Below are 17,525 nucleotides of genomic sequence, written 5' to 3' on the forward strand. Positions count from 1 at the left end.
TTACCACTGCCCTGAATAGAGTAACCCTATTTTCCATGGGCACTCTAACCCTTTTCTGTTTTAACTGGAGTTAATATTGAAGAGATAGGTATAATGTTTATACTCCATGTGACACATAGTTAACCCGGACCATATACAGACTACTCACCACTCATCAGGGAGTTGAACATCTGTATCTGTGGACCAAACTGATGACTTTTCTCTGCACCAACCAAAGGGAATTGGGTTCCCTCCTGCATTTAGAAAGAAAGAAAGACCATGTGGGCGCCAGGTATCGGAGGAAATCTAGCCAGATATTGGGCAAAATTCACCCCTGATATTTCATGTAGGTTCTTTTCTATATTCCCCAAGTGTTGGCTGGCCTGAGAAATAAAGGGACAGAGTACAAAAGAGAGAAATTTTAAATTTGGATTTCCAGGGGAGACATCACAAGTCGGCAGGTTCTGTGATGCCCCACAAGCCACCAAACCAACAAGTTTTTATTAGTGATTTCAAAAGGAGAGGGAGTGTACAAACAGGCTGTGGGGCACAGAGATCATGTGCTACACAAGGTAATAGAATATCACAAGGCAAATGGAGGCAGGGCGAGATCACAGGATCACAGGACTGGGGCAAAATTAGAATTGCTAATGAAGTTTCAGGCACAGGTTGCCATTGATAACATCTTGTCAGCAGACAGGGTTTGAGAGCAGACAACCGGTCTGATCAAAAATTTATTAGGTAGGAATTTCCTCATCCTAATAAGCCTGGGTGTGCTATGGGAGATTGGGGCTTATTTAATCCCTATATCTTTGACCATAAAAGATGGCCACCCCTGAAGTGGCCATTTTAGAAGCCTACCCTTAGGGACACATTCTCTTTCTCAGGGATATTCCTTGCTGAGACAAAGAATTCAGTGATATTTCTCCCATTGTCTTTTGAAAGAAGAGAAATATGGCTCTGTTCTGCCTGGCTCACCAGCAGTCATAGTTTAAGGTTGTCTCTCCTGTTCCCTGAACATTGTTGTTTTCCTGTTCTTTTTTTCAAGGTGCCTAGATTTCATATTGTTCAAACACACACGATCTACAAAAAATTTGTTTAGTTCATGCAATCATCACAGGGTCCTGAGGTGACAGACATCCTCCTCAGCTTATGAGATGACAGGATTAATAGATTAAAGTAAAGACAGGCATAGGAAATCACAAGGGTATTGATTGGGGAAGTGATAAGTGTCCATAAAATCTTCGAAATTTATGTTCAGAGATTGCAGTAAAGATAGGCACAAGAAATTATAAAAGTATTAATTTGGGGAGCTAATAAGTGTCCATGAAATCTTCACAATTTACTTTCTTCTGCCATGGCTTCAGCTGGTCTCTCCATTCAGGGTTCCTGACTTCCCACAACAGATAGTGACATTCTCTGTGACACTAGCCAGAGCTCACAATCATGTCTGTTGTTCTGAGACTAACACAAGTGCATTTGTGATGCAGCCACAGGCACCTGGCTGTCAGAGCTCTGAGCTTGCCTAAGCAGAAGAATATAGTTTAGGCAGAGCTGGCCTAGTAGTGAGAAAAATGTTATCCATTAAAACCTACTGCAACACCCTAAAAGTCTCGAACTCAGGGCCCCATCAAGCCAACTCCGTGATCGGGTCTCATTGCAGGAGGAAGCATTCCAAGAAAGTGAGGTGGTCACTGGAAACTGCTCCTCTGACTCCATTCCCAAAAGAGACTGTGTGCAAGAATCTGGTTTCATGAGGATTGGAATATGATCTATGTATTGTTGAGGGTTCTTTGGATGATAGAATCATACTTGAGACCCCACAGGAAGGCATAAACTAAAGCTGGCTAGGCTCTCAACTTTGCTGCCTCCCTTTATTTTGGGCCTTACAAGAGCTCTCTGGGAAAAATAGAAACCAGGACAAAGGTATATCTATGGTGTAGCCACATTCTCATACCTCAGACTGGCCTTTCATGGGTGCATATGGGAATGAGACAGTGACTCAGAGGCCCTATGTGGCAATGGCAAGCCTGAAAATGTCATCCTGTTGTGCTGTTGCAGGACACTGTGGATTTCTCATGAAAGAAAAGACAAATCAAATCACACCTGAGAGAACAAAGTGCCTTGTTCTACAGTCCAACCAATGTTCAATGATTTTTCTGAGGATGCAGAAGCCTCCTGTGAAGTGCAAAAAATCTCAGCTTCAACAATGAGACAATGACCCACAACCTGGAATACAGCCAGCCTACTTGAAGACAATTTGCTCTCTGAAATCCGTGGCAACTAAATAATCTATGGCCAGAGGCAGGCCCATTCTGCAATAGCCCAGTAAAATAGCCCCTCCACAATGAGAAGTTTGTCCAGATGAAATGAAACAGAGGACAGATTACCAGGCAAAAGCCACACACAGCTGTCTACTTCTCATCCTACAGGAATCATGCAGCCATCCAATAGATTGGGAAAACAAGAGTTTCCTTGTTGGTGATTATAATGGTAATTCATGATTTTAAAAGTATCAAAGCTGCCCAGGCATTAAAATGTGACAGTGTTTAGAAGGAAACACTCATGAAATGAATGACCATGAGGGTTGTTCTCTGTGTACTGGGAAACATTTGGTATGGAAGTTGTTGAGCAAGACAAAGGAAATGCTAGAATGATGAGAAACATGAAAGTCAACAAAAGAGGAGGCAAGTGTGAAGGCCACATCCCACCCAGCAGCATTCCATTTCACTCCCATTTGCCTCTGGGTATGAAAGCCCAAAGATCCGCAGTTTTCCAGGATGGCCCCAACTTGAACTCCAAATCTTCCTTGCATGTTGGAGTGCTCCCACTTTAACACTGGGCCACGATGTGGACTTCTTGTGCAATTAAGGAAATGTGGGGATGGAGTTTGAAGCACCTTCTGTGTCATCTGTCTTCATTTTCTTTTTCTTTTTTTGCACGTGAAGTTGTGGAACCCCATCCGCCCCTCACAAGATTATATCCTCACTCATATGTGAACTTTTCCCTGCTCACACTCGATGTCCCAGGGTGAAAAGCCAAGATGATGGAGGAGTGCCTGCTTAGATCGTGAAGCACCTACTTGGCTCAGGAACCAAATTTGAGGTAATTTCAAGAAGCCGTCTGGACAGGACTACTGGTGTCTCACACTGGGTTGGTTGCAGGACAATGGAACACTGGCAGATACCTGTTTTTTTGGTGTGTTGCACTTTTCTTCTGTCTAGAAGAGTGGCTTTTTTTGCAGGGGTAGGTGACTTGGACGCCAGCGGCTCTTAGCTCTCCTCCAAATTCATTGCATATTTATGATCCACTGAAGAATGAACACCAAGACCTGAAGCCCAAAAAGAGGCACATAAACAGTCCATCAAAAGGCTGGCAGACTCAAAAAAAAGCATTGAAGTGCATTAGCCACATTCCTCTAAGCAGACTCCATTACAGGCACACACACACACACACAAACACCCATACACATTAATACCTACAATGCCACACACACACACACACACACACAGACATCCAACACCCACAACACTCCCAAAGAAACACATAGATCATCAGCTTCTGAGGCTGTGTGATTCTGCAAAAAGCTCCACCTGGGAGAGAGCAAACTTGTGGAACCCAGGCAGCCTGTACCTAGACATCACAGTGAGTCAAGTTTCATAAAGACTCAATCCTACAACATCTAAGCAGTCCTGAAGAATCCTGCAGGTCTTTTGGGATTTTTAGGAATTTTGCAGATTATTCCTGGGGCTCTGCTTGACGTTTCTTCAGGCTGGCTGATGTCTGCTCTCTCTTAGGACTGTGGGAAAATCCCATGAATGTGACAGAGAAGAGAGATGTGAGTCCACCATTGATGCACCTCCATGGAGGTCTCCTGATCTGTCAAGGCACAGGGACTTGTCACTAGTCAATTGTGACATTCATTGTGATGGTAGACAGAGCTCTTAATCAGGCCTGGTTCCCTGAGACTAGCAGATGCACATTCATGAAGCAGGTTTGGGTGCTCAGCTGTCAGAACTTTCAGCCTGACTAATCAGAGAAAAATGGTACAGACAGAGCCGGCCTGGTATCGGTAAAAATGATGCCTGTGAAACCCCACTGCAGAACCCTAAAAGTTTCAAACTTAGGGCAGATTTGGGCCATATCTGTAGTCTGGTCCCACTTGAGTAGGAGGCATTTCCAAACTCTGAGGCGATCACTGGAAACTGCAATTCTGACTCCATTCATCAAAGAGGCTGTGTGCAAAATAGAGTCCCATGGAGATTGGAATACAATCTGGCATGTTGTTGAGGGTTCTTTCGGTGATAGAATTATACCTGAGACCCCAGAGGCAGAAGTCAGCAAAAGATGGCTGGGTGCTTGAACTCATTGCCTCCATTCATCTTGGGCTTCGCAGGGGCTGTCTGGGAAGGGTATGAACCAGGACAAAGGCAAGTCCAAGCCAGAGCAGTGTTCTCAGATCTCGAACTGGCCTCTCACGTGTGCAGATGAGGTTAAGATAGAGTCTCAGAAGCCGTCTGTGGCCATTACAAACCAAAAAATGATGTCCAGTAGTGCTGTTGAGGGGCAACGTGGACATCCCATGGAAGCAAAGAAAAATCAAGGCTCACCTGAGAGAATGAGCTGCCTTATGCTGGAGTCCAAGCAATGTTCAAAGATTCCTGTCAGAGACTCCAAAATTTTAATGCAAAGTGCAAACCATCTCAGCCTCCACAAGGAGAACACAACCCACAACATGGAGCACAGCTAGTCTACCCAAAGTTTCTTTTGCTTTCTGTAATCTCTGGCAGCCAAAATATCTGTGGTGAGATGCAGTACCATTCAGCAGCAGCCCAGTGAAATACCCCCTCCACTCTAAGAAAGGACGTGCCGATTAAATGGAACAGAGACTAGAATGCCAGGCAAAAGCCAGGCGTGGCTGCCTGTTTCTCTTCCTACAGAAATCTTGCAGCCCTCTGATAGAAATGGTGGATCAAGGGATGGGTTTTCTTGATAGCAGATGTAACGAGAATTCACAGTTTTAAAGGCACCACAGCTGCCAAGTAATTAAAATCTGACAGCGATAAGATGAAACACTCATGCAAGGAATTCCCATAAAGTTCACCCTCTCTGTACTGGGAAACATTTAGTGTGGAAGACGTTGCTCCATATGCAGAAAACCTGAGGCCAGTGAGGAACATGGAACTCAGGAAAAAGAGGCAAGGGCAGATGCCACATCCCACTACCATCAATCAATTGCACTCCCATTTTGCTCCTGGTGTGAAAGCCCTCAAATCAGGAGTTTGCAGCATGGATCCAGTTGGCCCTTCAAATATTCCCTGAATGTTGGAGTACTGCCATCTGAACACTGGGCCATTTTGTGGACTGCTGTGCAATTAAGGGAATTTGGGGATGCAGTTGGAAACACCTTCTGTGTCATCTGTTTTCATCATTTATGCAGGTGAAGGTGAGAGTCACTGTCCACACCTCACCACATTCTATCCTCACCCCTCTCTGTCCTTATTGCTGATCACATTCTCTGTCCCAGAATGGAATCCCAAGATGATGGAAGAGTGGTGTCTCAAGATGTGAAGCACCTGATGGGCTGGGAACTGAATTTGAGGTAAATTCAAGGAGCCATGCAGACAAAACTTCTAGTGTCTCTCCCTAGGTTGACTGATAAAAAATGAAACACAAGGAGATGTTTGTTGTTGGGTGTGGTGCGCTCTTTTTCTTTCTAGAAGAGTGGCTTTTTTTAGTTTTTTGCAAGAGAAGGTGGTTTGTACCCTGACCCGTCTCAGCCAGCCTCTGCCTTCACTGTGGATTCAACATCCACAGAAAAATAAAGAACACAGATCCTCTCAGCAAAAGCATAGCCACACAGGCCACCAAAATATTGGAAGAGTCAAAAAAAGGAAGATGGATCCTCACAGCCAAAGCAGAGCCACACAGGCCACAGAAAGTTCAAAGAGTCAAAAAAAGGAAGCATTACATTGTGTTAACGACATTTTTTAAAGCATACTGCACTTACAGGTACACACAAACACACACACACACTAAGCCACACATACACTCAGACATCCAACACTTGCAATACTGTCACAGAAACACAAAGACCAACAGCTCCTGAGGCTGCATGGTTCTGTAGGAAGCCCCATCTGGCAGAGAGCAAACAGTAGAAACACAGGTGGGCTTTACCTAGAAATCACGGTGGGGCAAGTTTCAAAAAGACTTACCACTACGACATCTAGGCAGGACTGAGAAATCTTTCAGATCTTCTAAATCATTAGGAATGTCACAGTTTGTTTCTGTGGATCTGCTTCACAGTTCTTCAGGCCAGAATATGTCTGCCCTCTCTTAGGAATGTGTGACTATCCTGAGCATTCCACAAAGAAGACAGGTAAGAGTCCATGGTTGACAGACCTCCATGAAGGTCTCCTCCTAAGACAAGCTGCAGGGACTTGTTGCTAGGAAACAGCGACATTCATTATGATGCTAGCCAGAGCTATCTCTCAGCCCTTCTGCCCTGAGACTAGAGCAAGCGCATTGGCAAGCTATGCTTGGATGCGCAGTCATCAGAGCTGTTATCCTGCCTAAGGAGAGGAAAATGGTATAGGCAGAGATGGCTTTAAAAGGCTGCCTGCGATAACACACTGCAAGACCCTAAAATTCTGGACATGAAGGCCCCTTTGGGACCACTGTGTGGTCCAGAACCACTGGAGGAGGATGCATTTCCAAACTGTGAGGTGGTCGCTGAAAACTGCTTTTCTGACTCTATTCCTAAAAGAGGCTGTGTGCAAGAATTGAGTCCCATGATGGTTGGAATATTTTCTGGTGGGTTGTTATGGGGTTTTTTTTTGTGTGTGTGATGGAATTATATCTGAGACCCCAGAGGCAGGTGTCAGAGAATGGTGACCGAACCGTTGACCTCATTGTCTCCCATCATCCTGGGACTTGAAGGGGCTGTCTGGGAAAGGCAGGAACCATGACAAAGGCAAGCCCGAGATCAAGCAGTGTTCTCACATGTCAAACTGGCCTCTCACAGTTGCAGATGATGTTGAGAAATTGTTACAGCGGACGTCTGTGGTGATTGCAAGCCTGAAAATGTTGTCCAGTAGTGCTATTGTGGGGCAATATGGACCCAGCATGAAAGAAAAGAAAAATCAAGGCTCACATGGGAGAATGAGCTGACTTGAGCTAGAGCCCAAGGAACTTTTAGGGACAGATGCCAGAGGAACCAAAAGGCTTCTGCAAATTACAAACAAACTCAACCCCCACAATGACAGCATGAACCACAAGTTGGAGTGCAGCCAGCATACTCGATGTCCTTTTTGATCCCTGAAATCGGTGGCAGTAAGAAGATCTGTATTGAGAGTGAGTACCATCCAGCAACAGTCCAATGAAATACACCCTACACAATGAGAAAGGACTTTCAGAAAAAATGAAACTGAGTGTAGGTTAACCAGGCAAAAGCCAGACATATGGCTGTTTCTCATCCTGCAGGAATCATGAAGCCCTCTGAAAGAAGAAGGAGAGCAGGAGTTTTCCTGTTGGTGGCTGTAGCAAGAATTTATGCTTTAAAATATCACAGTGGCTCAGTCATTAAAATGTGACAGTGTTTAGAAGGAAACACTCATGCAATGCATTCCCATAAGGTTTGTCTTCCATGACCTGGGAAACGTTTAGTATGAAGACACTTAGCCAGACCCATGATATTCTAGGCCAGTGAGGAACATGAAAGTGAGAAAAAGAAGAGGCAAGTGTGGAGGCCAGATCTCATCCAGCATCAGTCCATCCAACTTTCCTTTGTCTCTGTGCATGAAAGTCCTCAAATCGAGAGTTTGCCAAGATGGCCTCAGTTGACATTACCAGTAGCCTCTGCACCTTGGATTACTCTCACCAGAAAACAGGTCATGGTGCAGACTGCTTTCACAATTAAGAGAATGCAGAAATGCAGTTGGAAGTACCTTCTGTGTCATCTCTCTTCAACATTTTTTCAGGTGAACTTGTGGGACCCCATCCACGTCTCACCAGATTGTATCCTCAACCCTATCTGACTTTATTGCTACTCACACTCTGTCCCATAATGAAATCCTAAGATGATTGAAAGGTGCCACCTCCCAATTTGAAGTACCAGCTCAGCTGGGAACCAAATTGGAGGCAAATTCAAAGGGACCTGTGGACAGGACTGCTAGTGTCTTTCTGGGTATGCTGCAGGAAAATGAAACATTGGGAAATGTCTGTTCTTGGGTGTGGTGTGCTCTTTCTATTTCTAGAAGAATGATTATTTTTCTTTCTTTTTTTTTTTTTATTTGCAGAAGGAGGTGGTTTGGACCTTGGCGCATCTCAGCCAGCCTCCTTCTGCAGATTTATGCAGATTCACTGCAGCTTTATGATCCAGACAAAAAAAAAAAAACAAAAAAAGAAAAAAAAAGAACACGGAGCCCTGAAGCCTAAGCAGAGCCAGACAGAGAGACCATCAGAAAGTTTGGAGATGCAAAAAAACAAGCGCTGTAGTGTATTACCCACATTCCTTTAAGCAGACTTTCCTATGGGCACATACACACACACTAAACCACAGATACACACAGATATCCAACACTCGCAACACCCTCGTAATAACACATGGACCAGCAGCCTCTGAAGCTGTGTGATTCTGAAGGAAGCCCCACCTGGAAAATAGCAACTCAGGGGAATACAGGGGGGCTTTAAATCTACTTAGAAATCACAGTGGAGCAAGCTTTGAAAAGACTTACCCTCACAACGTCTAGGTAGACTGAGGCAACCTGCAGATCTTTTTGTATACTTGGTGTATTCTTGGTTTATTTCTGGGGCTCTGCTTGATGTGTCTTCAGGCTGGCTTATGTCTGCCATCTCCAATAATCACGGGACTATCCCATGGACCCCTCAGAGAAGACAGGCAACAGACCACAACCGACAGACCTCCACGGAAGTCTCCTCTGCCATGCTGCAGGGACATGTCCCTAGGCAACGGTGGCATTCATTGTGATACTAGCCAGAGTTTACAATCAGGCCTGGTGCCCTGAGATTAGCACATGCCCATATGCAGGGCAGGCTTGGGCACCTGGCTCTCAGACCTGTGAGACTCCCTAAGCAGAGGAAAATGGTACAGGCAGAGTTGGCTTGCTATAGGGAAAAAGGCTGCTTGTGATAACTCACTGCGGGACCCCAGAAATCTCAACCTTAGGGCATCTTTGGGTCATCTCTGTAGTCAGGTCATGCTGGAGAAGGTGTTTCAAGACTGTGAGGTTGTCACTGGAAACTACTCTTCCAGCTCCATTCCCAAAACAGGCTGTGCGCAGGAGTCATATCCCATGGGCATTAGAATATAGTCTGTTGTGAGGTTGAGGGGTCTTTGGGTGACAGAATCATACTTGAGACCCCTGAGGCACATGTCAACAAAAGATGGCCAGGCGCTTAATCTCAATAACATCCTTCATCCTGGAAGTCACTATGAGAGGCTCTCTGGGAAAGCCAGGAACCATGACAAAGGCAAGTCCATGTTGGAGCAGTGTTCTCACACCTCAAAATGTCTTCTCATGGATGCAAATAAGGTTGAAACTATGCCTTAGAGAATGAACAGACATGTGCTGGAGTTCAAGCAACGTTCCAAGATTTGTCAGAGGACCCAGTAGCCTCCTGCAAAGTGCAAGCAAACTCAGCCCTCACAAAAAGACCACAACCCACAACCTGGAAAGCAGCCAGGCAACCCAAGGTCCTTTTGCTCCCTAAAATCCCTGGAAGCCAAAATATTTGTGGTGAGAGGCAACCCCGTGTAGCAACAGCACGATGAAAGACCCCAACACAATAAGAAATGATGTGTAGAAGTTTTGAATCAGAGCCTAGATTACAAGGCGAAAGCTAGACACAGATGCGTGCTTCGTATCCTAAAATAATCATGCAGTTCTCTGACAGAAGTGGGAGAATAAAATTTCCATTATTGGTGGCTGTAATGGAAATTTACAGTATTAAAAGTATCACAGCTGCCCAGTCACTAAAATGTGACAGTGTTTAGAAGAAAACACTCACGCAATGGGTTCCCATAAGGGTCATACTCTGTGAACTTGGACACCTTTAGCATGAAAGGCATTGAGCCAGAATTAGAAAACCCAAGGCCTATGAGGAATATGAAAGTCAAGAAAAGAAAGGGCAAGTGTGGAGGCCACATCCCACGCAGCAGCAATCCATCCCATTCCCATTTGGCTCTGAATATAAAACCCCTCAAATCGGGAGTTTGATGGGGTGGCCCCAGTTTGCACACAGAATGTTCCATGCACGCTGCAGTACTCCCACCTGAACACCAGGCCATGCTATGGACTGCTTGTGCAATTAAGTGTTGAGTGGATGCATTTGGGAGCACCTTCTTTTTCATGTCTTCAGTTTTTGCAGGTGAAGTTGCAGGACCCCATCCACTCCTCCCAGATTGTATCTTCACACCTCTCTGACCTTATTGCTTCTCACATTTTTTGTTCTAGAGTGAAATCTGAAGACAATGGAGGAGCACCCATTCACGACGTGAAATACCTGCTCAGCTAGGGACTGAATTCAAGGTAAATCAAGGGGTCTTGTGAACAGGACTGCTAGTGCTTCTCCCTGGGATGGCCTCAGAACAATGAAACACTGAAAGATTTCTGTTTCTGGGTGTGATGTGCTCCTCTTCTTTCTAGAAGAGTGGCTTCTTTTTTTTTTTTTGCAGTGGGAGATGATGTGGACCCTGTTCAGTCACAGCCAGACTCCAAATTTATTGTGGATTCAAGATCCACAGAAAAATAAAGAATACAGAGTCCTGAAGCCAAAACACAGCCACACAGACAGGCCACCAGTAGGTTGGGAGACTCAAAAAAAAAAAAAAAATGAAGTGCTGTAGTGCATTAGCCACATTTCTTCTGAGGCTGCATGGTTCTGCAGGAAGCCCCACCTGGGAGAGAGCAATTATGGGGAGCACAGGCAAGCTGTACCTAGAAATCACAGTAGGGCAACTTTCTAAAGGACTCACCCCTACAGGGTGAGTAGAGAGACCTGAGGCATCCTGCACATTTTTTGGATAATTGGGAATTTTGTGATCTATTTCTGGGTCTCTGCTTGATGTTTCTTCACACTGGCTCATGTCTGCCCTCTCCAAGGATCATGGGACTATCCCATAAGTCCCACAGAGAAGATAGCCAAGAGTTCACTGCTGCTGCACTCCACGGAGGTATCCTTCTTTGCCAAGGTGCAAAGACTTGTTACTAGGCAATGGTGACATTAATTGTAATGCTAGCCAGAGCTCACAATCAGGCCTGTGTCCTGAGACTAGCACATGTTCATTCACAAGGCAGTTTGGGCACCTGGCTGTCAGAGCTATCAGCCTGCCTAAGCAGAGAAAAATATTCCAGGCAGAGCTGGCCTGGTATTGTGGAAAAGGCTGCTTGTGATAGCCCACTGAAGGACTCTAAAAATCTAGATCTCAGGGCCACTTTGGGCTATCACTGCGGTTGGGTCTCCTTGGAAAAGGAGATGTTTCAATACTGTGAAATGGTCAATGGGAACTGCTTTTATGACTCTATTTTTGAAAGAGACAGTATGCAAGAATAGGATCACATAGGGATTGGAAAATTGTCTGGTGAGTTGTTGATAAGTCATTGGGTAATGGAATCATAAATGAGTTACCAGGGGCTGGTGTCAGCAGAAGATGGCCAGGCCCTTGACCTCATTGCCTCTCTTCATCCTGGGCCTTGCAGGGGCTCTCTGGGCAAGGCAGGAACCACGACAAATGCAAGACCAAGGAAACGTAGTGTTCTCACACCTTAAACTGTCTTCCCACAGGTGCAGATGAGGCTGCAACAGTGACAGCAAGGCTGTCTGTGGCAATTGGAAGCCTCAAAATGGTGTCCAGTAATGCTGTTGAGGGGCACCGTGAACCCCACCTGAAAGCAATGAAAAATCAAAGCTCACCTGAGAGAAGAAGCTGACTTGTGCTGGAGTCCAAGCAATGTTTAACGATTCCTGTTACAGAGAAAAAAGCCTCCTGGAAAGTGTAAAGAAACGGTCCACATAAAGAGACAAAATCCCACAATCTGCAGCTCAGCCTGCCTGCCTAAAGTCCCTTGTTGCTCTCTGAAATCCCTGACAGCTAAGAAATCTGTGGAGTGAGGCAGTCCAATTCAGCAGCAACTCAATGAAAGAGCCCCTCCACAAAGACAAGGCTGTGCAGATGAAATGAAACAGAGGCTAAATTACTAGGAAAAAGTGAGACATGGGTGCCTGCTTTTCATCCTTCAGGAATCATGCAGCCATCCAAGATAACTGGAAGGATAAGAATTTCCTTGTTGGCGGCTGTAAAGGGAAGCTGCCCAGTCAATAAAACTTGACAGTGTTTAGAAGGAAACAATGAAGCAATGCATTCCCATGAGGGTCATTTTCTGTGAACTGAGAAGGGCTTATTGTAGAAGTCATTGAGACAGACTCAGAAAACCCTAGACTGATGAGGAACATGGGAGTCAGGAAAAGAAGAGGCAAGTCTGGAGGCCATATCCTAAATAGCATCAATCCATTACACACCTATTTGGCTTCGAATATGAAATCGATCAAATAGGGAGTTTTCCAGCATTGCCAAAATTTGCATTCCAAATGTTCCTTGCATGTTGGAGTCCTACTGCCTGAACACTGGGCCACAGTGTGGACTGCTTGTGCAATTAAGAGAATGTGGGGATGCAATTGGAAACATTGCTGCTCACACTCTATGTCACAGGATAAAATCGGAAGATGATGGATGAGTGCCCCCTCATGACATGAAGCACCTTCTCAGCTGGGAACCAAATTTGAGACAATTCAATGGGCTGTGCAGACAGGACACCTACTGCCTTTCCCTGGGTTGGCCACAGGAAAATAAAACACTGGGTGATGTCAGTTTTTCCATGTGGTGTGCTCTTCTTCTTTTAGAATAGTGGCCTTTTTTTTCATGGGGAGGTGATTTGGACGCCAGTGCATCTGAGCACACCACTCAATCCACTGTGGATTCACGATCCATAGAAAAATAAAGAACACAGAGTCCGCAGCCCAAACAGAGCCATACAGACAGGCCACCAAAAGGTTGGGAGACTCAGACAAAAAAAGGAAAAACACCACTGACGTGCATTAGCCACCTTCCTTTAAGCAGACTCCACATAAAGGGACAGATACGCACTCACATAAATACACAATAACACCCCCACGTGCAGACATCCACCTCTTGCAACACTCCCACAGAAACACATAGCCCCAAACTTCCTGAGGCTGTGTGGTTCTGCAGGAAGCCCCACCTGGGAGAGAGCAACCCTGGAAAACACAAGCAGTGGGCAAGTTTCAAAAAGACTCACTTCCACAATGTCTAGGTAGGCCTGAGGAATTCTGCAGATCCTTTTGGATACTTAGGAATTACACCATCTATTCCTGGGGCTCTGCTTGGTATTTCTTCAGGCTCGCTCATGTCTGCCATCTCCTAGGATCATGAGACAATACCAGGGATCTCACAAAGAAGACAGGCGACAGTCCACGACAAACACAACTCCAGAGAGGTCTTCTTCTCTGCCAAGCCACAGGGACTTGTCACTAGGCAACTGTGACATTCACTGTGATGACAGTAAGAGCTCACAATCAGGCCTTGTGCCCTGAGACTAGTGCATGCACATTCATTAGGCAAACTCAGGTGCTCAGCTGTCAGAGCTATCAGCCTGATTAAGAAGAGAATAATGGTAGAGGTCGAGCCAGACTGGTATCAGGACAAAGCTTACCTGCGAAACCCCACTGCGGTATCCTAAAAGTCTCAAGATCAGCTCATTTTTGGGCCAGGTCCTTAGTTATGTCGCACTGAAGGAGGAGGCATTTCAAGATTGTGAGGTCGGCCGGGCGCGGTGGCTCACGAGGTCAGGAGATCGAGACCACAATGAAACCCCGTCTCTACTAAAAATACAAAAAATTAGCCAGGCGTGGTGGTGGGCACCTGTAGTCCCAGCTACTCAGAGAGGCTGAGGGAGGAGAATGGCGTGAACCCGGGAGGTGGAGCTTGCAATGAGCCGAGATTGCGCCACTGCACTCCAGCCTGGGCGACAGAGCGAGACTCTGTCTCAAAAAAAAAAAAAAAAAAAAAAGATTGTGAAGTCGTCTCAGGAAACTGCTCTTCTGACTCCATTCCCAAAAGGGGCTGTGTGCAAGAATTGGATCCCATGGGGATTGGAATACACTCTGTTGTGTTGTTGAGGGTTCTTTGGGTGATAGAATTATATGTGAGACCTCACAGGTGGGTGTCAGTGAAAGATGGCTGGGCTGTTGATCTCACTGCCTCTTTTCATCCTGGGACTCCAGGGGCTCTCTGGGAAATGCAGGAGCCACTTCAAAGGCAAGTCCAAGATGGAGCAGTGTTCTCACAACTTGGACTGGCCTCACATGGGTGCAGATGATGTTGAGACAGTGTCTCAGCGGCTTTCTGTGGCGATAGTACGTTTGAAAATGGTGTCCAGCAGTGCTATCGAGGGGCACTGGGATTGCCCATGAAAGCAAAGACACATTAAGGCTCACCTGGGAGAATGAGCTGCCTTGTGATGGATTCCAAACAATTTTCAATGATTCCTGTCAGAGAATCCAAAAGCCCCCTGCAAAGTGCAAACAACCTCAGCCCCCACAATGAGACAACGACCACAACCTAGAGTGCAACCAGCCTACCCGAAGTTGCGTTTGCTCCCTGAAATTTGTGGAAGCTAAATAATCTGTAGCAAGAGGCAGTTTCATCCAGCAATAATAATAAAAGAGATTCTCCACAATGAGAAAACCATGCAGATGAAATGAAACAGATGCTAGATTACCAGGCAATATCCAGACACCACTGCCTGCTTCTGGAACATCCTTCAGGAATCATGCAGTCCTCCAATAGAATTGAGAGAATAAGAGTTTTAATGTTGGCAATGTAATAGGAATTTACAGTTTTAAATGTTCTTTGTGAACTGGGAAATATCTAGTGTGGAAGTCGTTGAGCCAGAAGCAAGAAAGACTAGGCTGAGGAATATGAAAGTCAGAAAAAGAAGAGGCAATTGTTGATGCCACCCAGCATCCATCTGTTCCACTCCCATCTGGGTCCAAGTATGAAAGTCCTCAAATTGGGAGTTTGCCAGTATGGCCCCAATTTGCACTTCACATGTTTATTGCATGTTGAAGTACTCACACCTGAGCACAGGGCCTTTGTGTGCACTGCCTGGGCAATTAAGAAAATGCAGGGATGGAGCTGGAATCACCTTTGGCATCATCTGTATTCATTTTATTTGCAGTTGAATTTGTGGTACTCCATCCATCCCTCACCAGATTGTATCCTCATCCCTATCTGACCTTATTGCTGCTCATACTTTAAGTCCCAAGATGAAATCACAAGATTATGGAGAAATGCCCCCTCATGATGTGAAGCACCTACTCAATTCAGGTCTGAATCCGAGGTAAAATCAAGGGACTTTGTGAACAAGACTGATAGTGTCTCTTCCTAGGCTGGCCACAGGACAATGAAACATTGGGAGATGTCTGTTCCTGGGTGTGGTGTGCTCCACTTCTATCTACAAGAGTGGCTTTTTTTGCAGGGGGGGTGGTGATTTGGGAGCTGGTGGGTCTCAGCCCACCTCCCAGTTCACAGCAGATTTATGATTCACAGAAAAATGAAGAACATGAAACTCCACAGCCTAGGCAGAGAAACACAGACAGGCCACAAAAGGTTGGGAGACTCAAAAAACAAAAACTAAAAGTAGCACTGCAGTGCATTAGCCACATTCCTCTAGGCTGACTCCACATGCAGACACACACAAACACACAAAAGCACACTCACACACAGATATTTGACACTAGCAAACTCCCACAGAAACACACAGCCTGGCAGAGCCTGAGTCTGCGTGATTCTGCACGCAGAAATCCCCACCTAGGAGAGACCAACCCCAGGGAACACAGCTGGGCTACACCTAGAAATCACAGTGGGGCAAGTTTCAAAAAGACTTGCCCCTACAACATCTAGGCAGACCTGAGGAATCCTGCAGTCCTTTTAAATTCCTAGGAATTCCATGATTTATTCTTGGAGCTCTGCTTGACTTTTCTTCAAGCTGGCTCACGTCTACTAGGATTATGAAACTATCCCATGGATCCCACAGAGAAGACAGGTGAGAGTCCACCACTGAAGCACCTCCATGTAGGTATCCTTCTCTGCCAAGCCACAGAGACATTTTGCTAGGCAACAGTGACATTCATTGTAACACTAGCCAGAGCTCACAATCAGACCTGGTGCCCTTAGAGTAGCACATGTGCATTAGTGAGGCAGGCTTGGGTGCCTGGGTGTCAGAGCTGTCAGCCTGCCTGAGCAAATGTAAATGTTAGAGGAAGAGCCACTCTGGTATTGGGAAAAATGCTGCCATCAAAAACCCACTGCAAGACCTAGAAGTCTCAATCTCAGGGCCCCTTCAGGCTGTCTGCTTGTTCAGGTCTACTGCTGGAGGAGGCATTTTGAGACTGTGAGGTGGTAGCTGAAAACTCCTCTTCTGACTCCATTCCTGAAAGAAGCTGTGTGCAAGAATCGAGTCCTGTAAGGATTGGAATATAGTCTGCTCTGTTCTGAAGGGTTATTTGGGTGAAAGAATCACACCTGAAACCCCATGGGTGGGTGTCAGTGAAAGATGCCATGCTCTTGACCTCACTTCCTCCCATTTATCCTTTGCATTGCAGCTGCTATCTGGAAAAGGCAGGAACTACGACAAGTCACGTCCAAAATGGAGCAGTGTTCTCACACCTCAGAAGGGCCTCTCAAGGATTCAGATGAGGTTGAGGCAGTGACTGAGAGGTCACCTGTGGTGATGACACATCTGAAAAAGTGTCCAGTAATGCTATCAAGGAGCACTGTGGATGCCACATGAAAGCAAAGAAAAATCAAGATTCAAAGGAGAGAAACACTTGCCTTGTGCTAGAGTCCAAGCAATTTTTAATGAATTCATTCAGAAGACCCAAAAGCCTCCTGAAAAGTGGCAACAACCTCAGCCCCTATAACAAGAAAACAGCTGAAAACCTGGAAAGCAGCCAGCCTACCTGAAGTCCCTTTTTCTTTCTGAAATCACTGACAGATAAACAATCTGTGGCAAGAGGCAGTCCCATCTAGCAACTTCCTGATGAAAGATTCCCTCAAAAATACTAAGGCTGTGCAGATGATAAAAAACAGAGGCTAGATTACCAGGCAAAAACCAGACACAACTGCCTGCTCCTCATCGTGCAAGAATCATGTAGCCCTCTGATAAAAGTGAGAAAACAAGAGCTTTATTGTTGGTGGCTGTAATGGGAATTTACAGTTTTAAAATTATCAAAGCTGCCCGGTCATTAAAACGTGACGGTGTTTAGAAATAAAGACACATGCAGTGGATTCTCATGAGGGTCGTTCTCCATGACCTGGGAAACTTTAGTGTAGAAGTCCTTCAGCCTGACACAGAAAACTCTGGGTTGATAAGAAATATGGTAGTTGGGAAAAAAAAGGGAAAGTGTGGAGGCCAAATCCCACCTAGCATCAATCCATTTCACTG

Source organism: Symphalangus syndactylus, chromosome Y (assembly GCF_028878055.3).
Source record: "Symphalangus syndactylus isolate Jambi chromosome Y, NHGRI_mSymSyn1-v2.1_pri, whole genome shotgun sequence".
Taxonomy (NCBI): Eukaryota; Metazoa; Chordata; class Mammalia; order Primates; family Hylobatidae; genus Symphalangus; species Symphalangus syndactylus.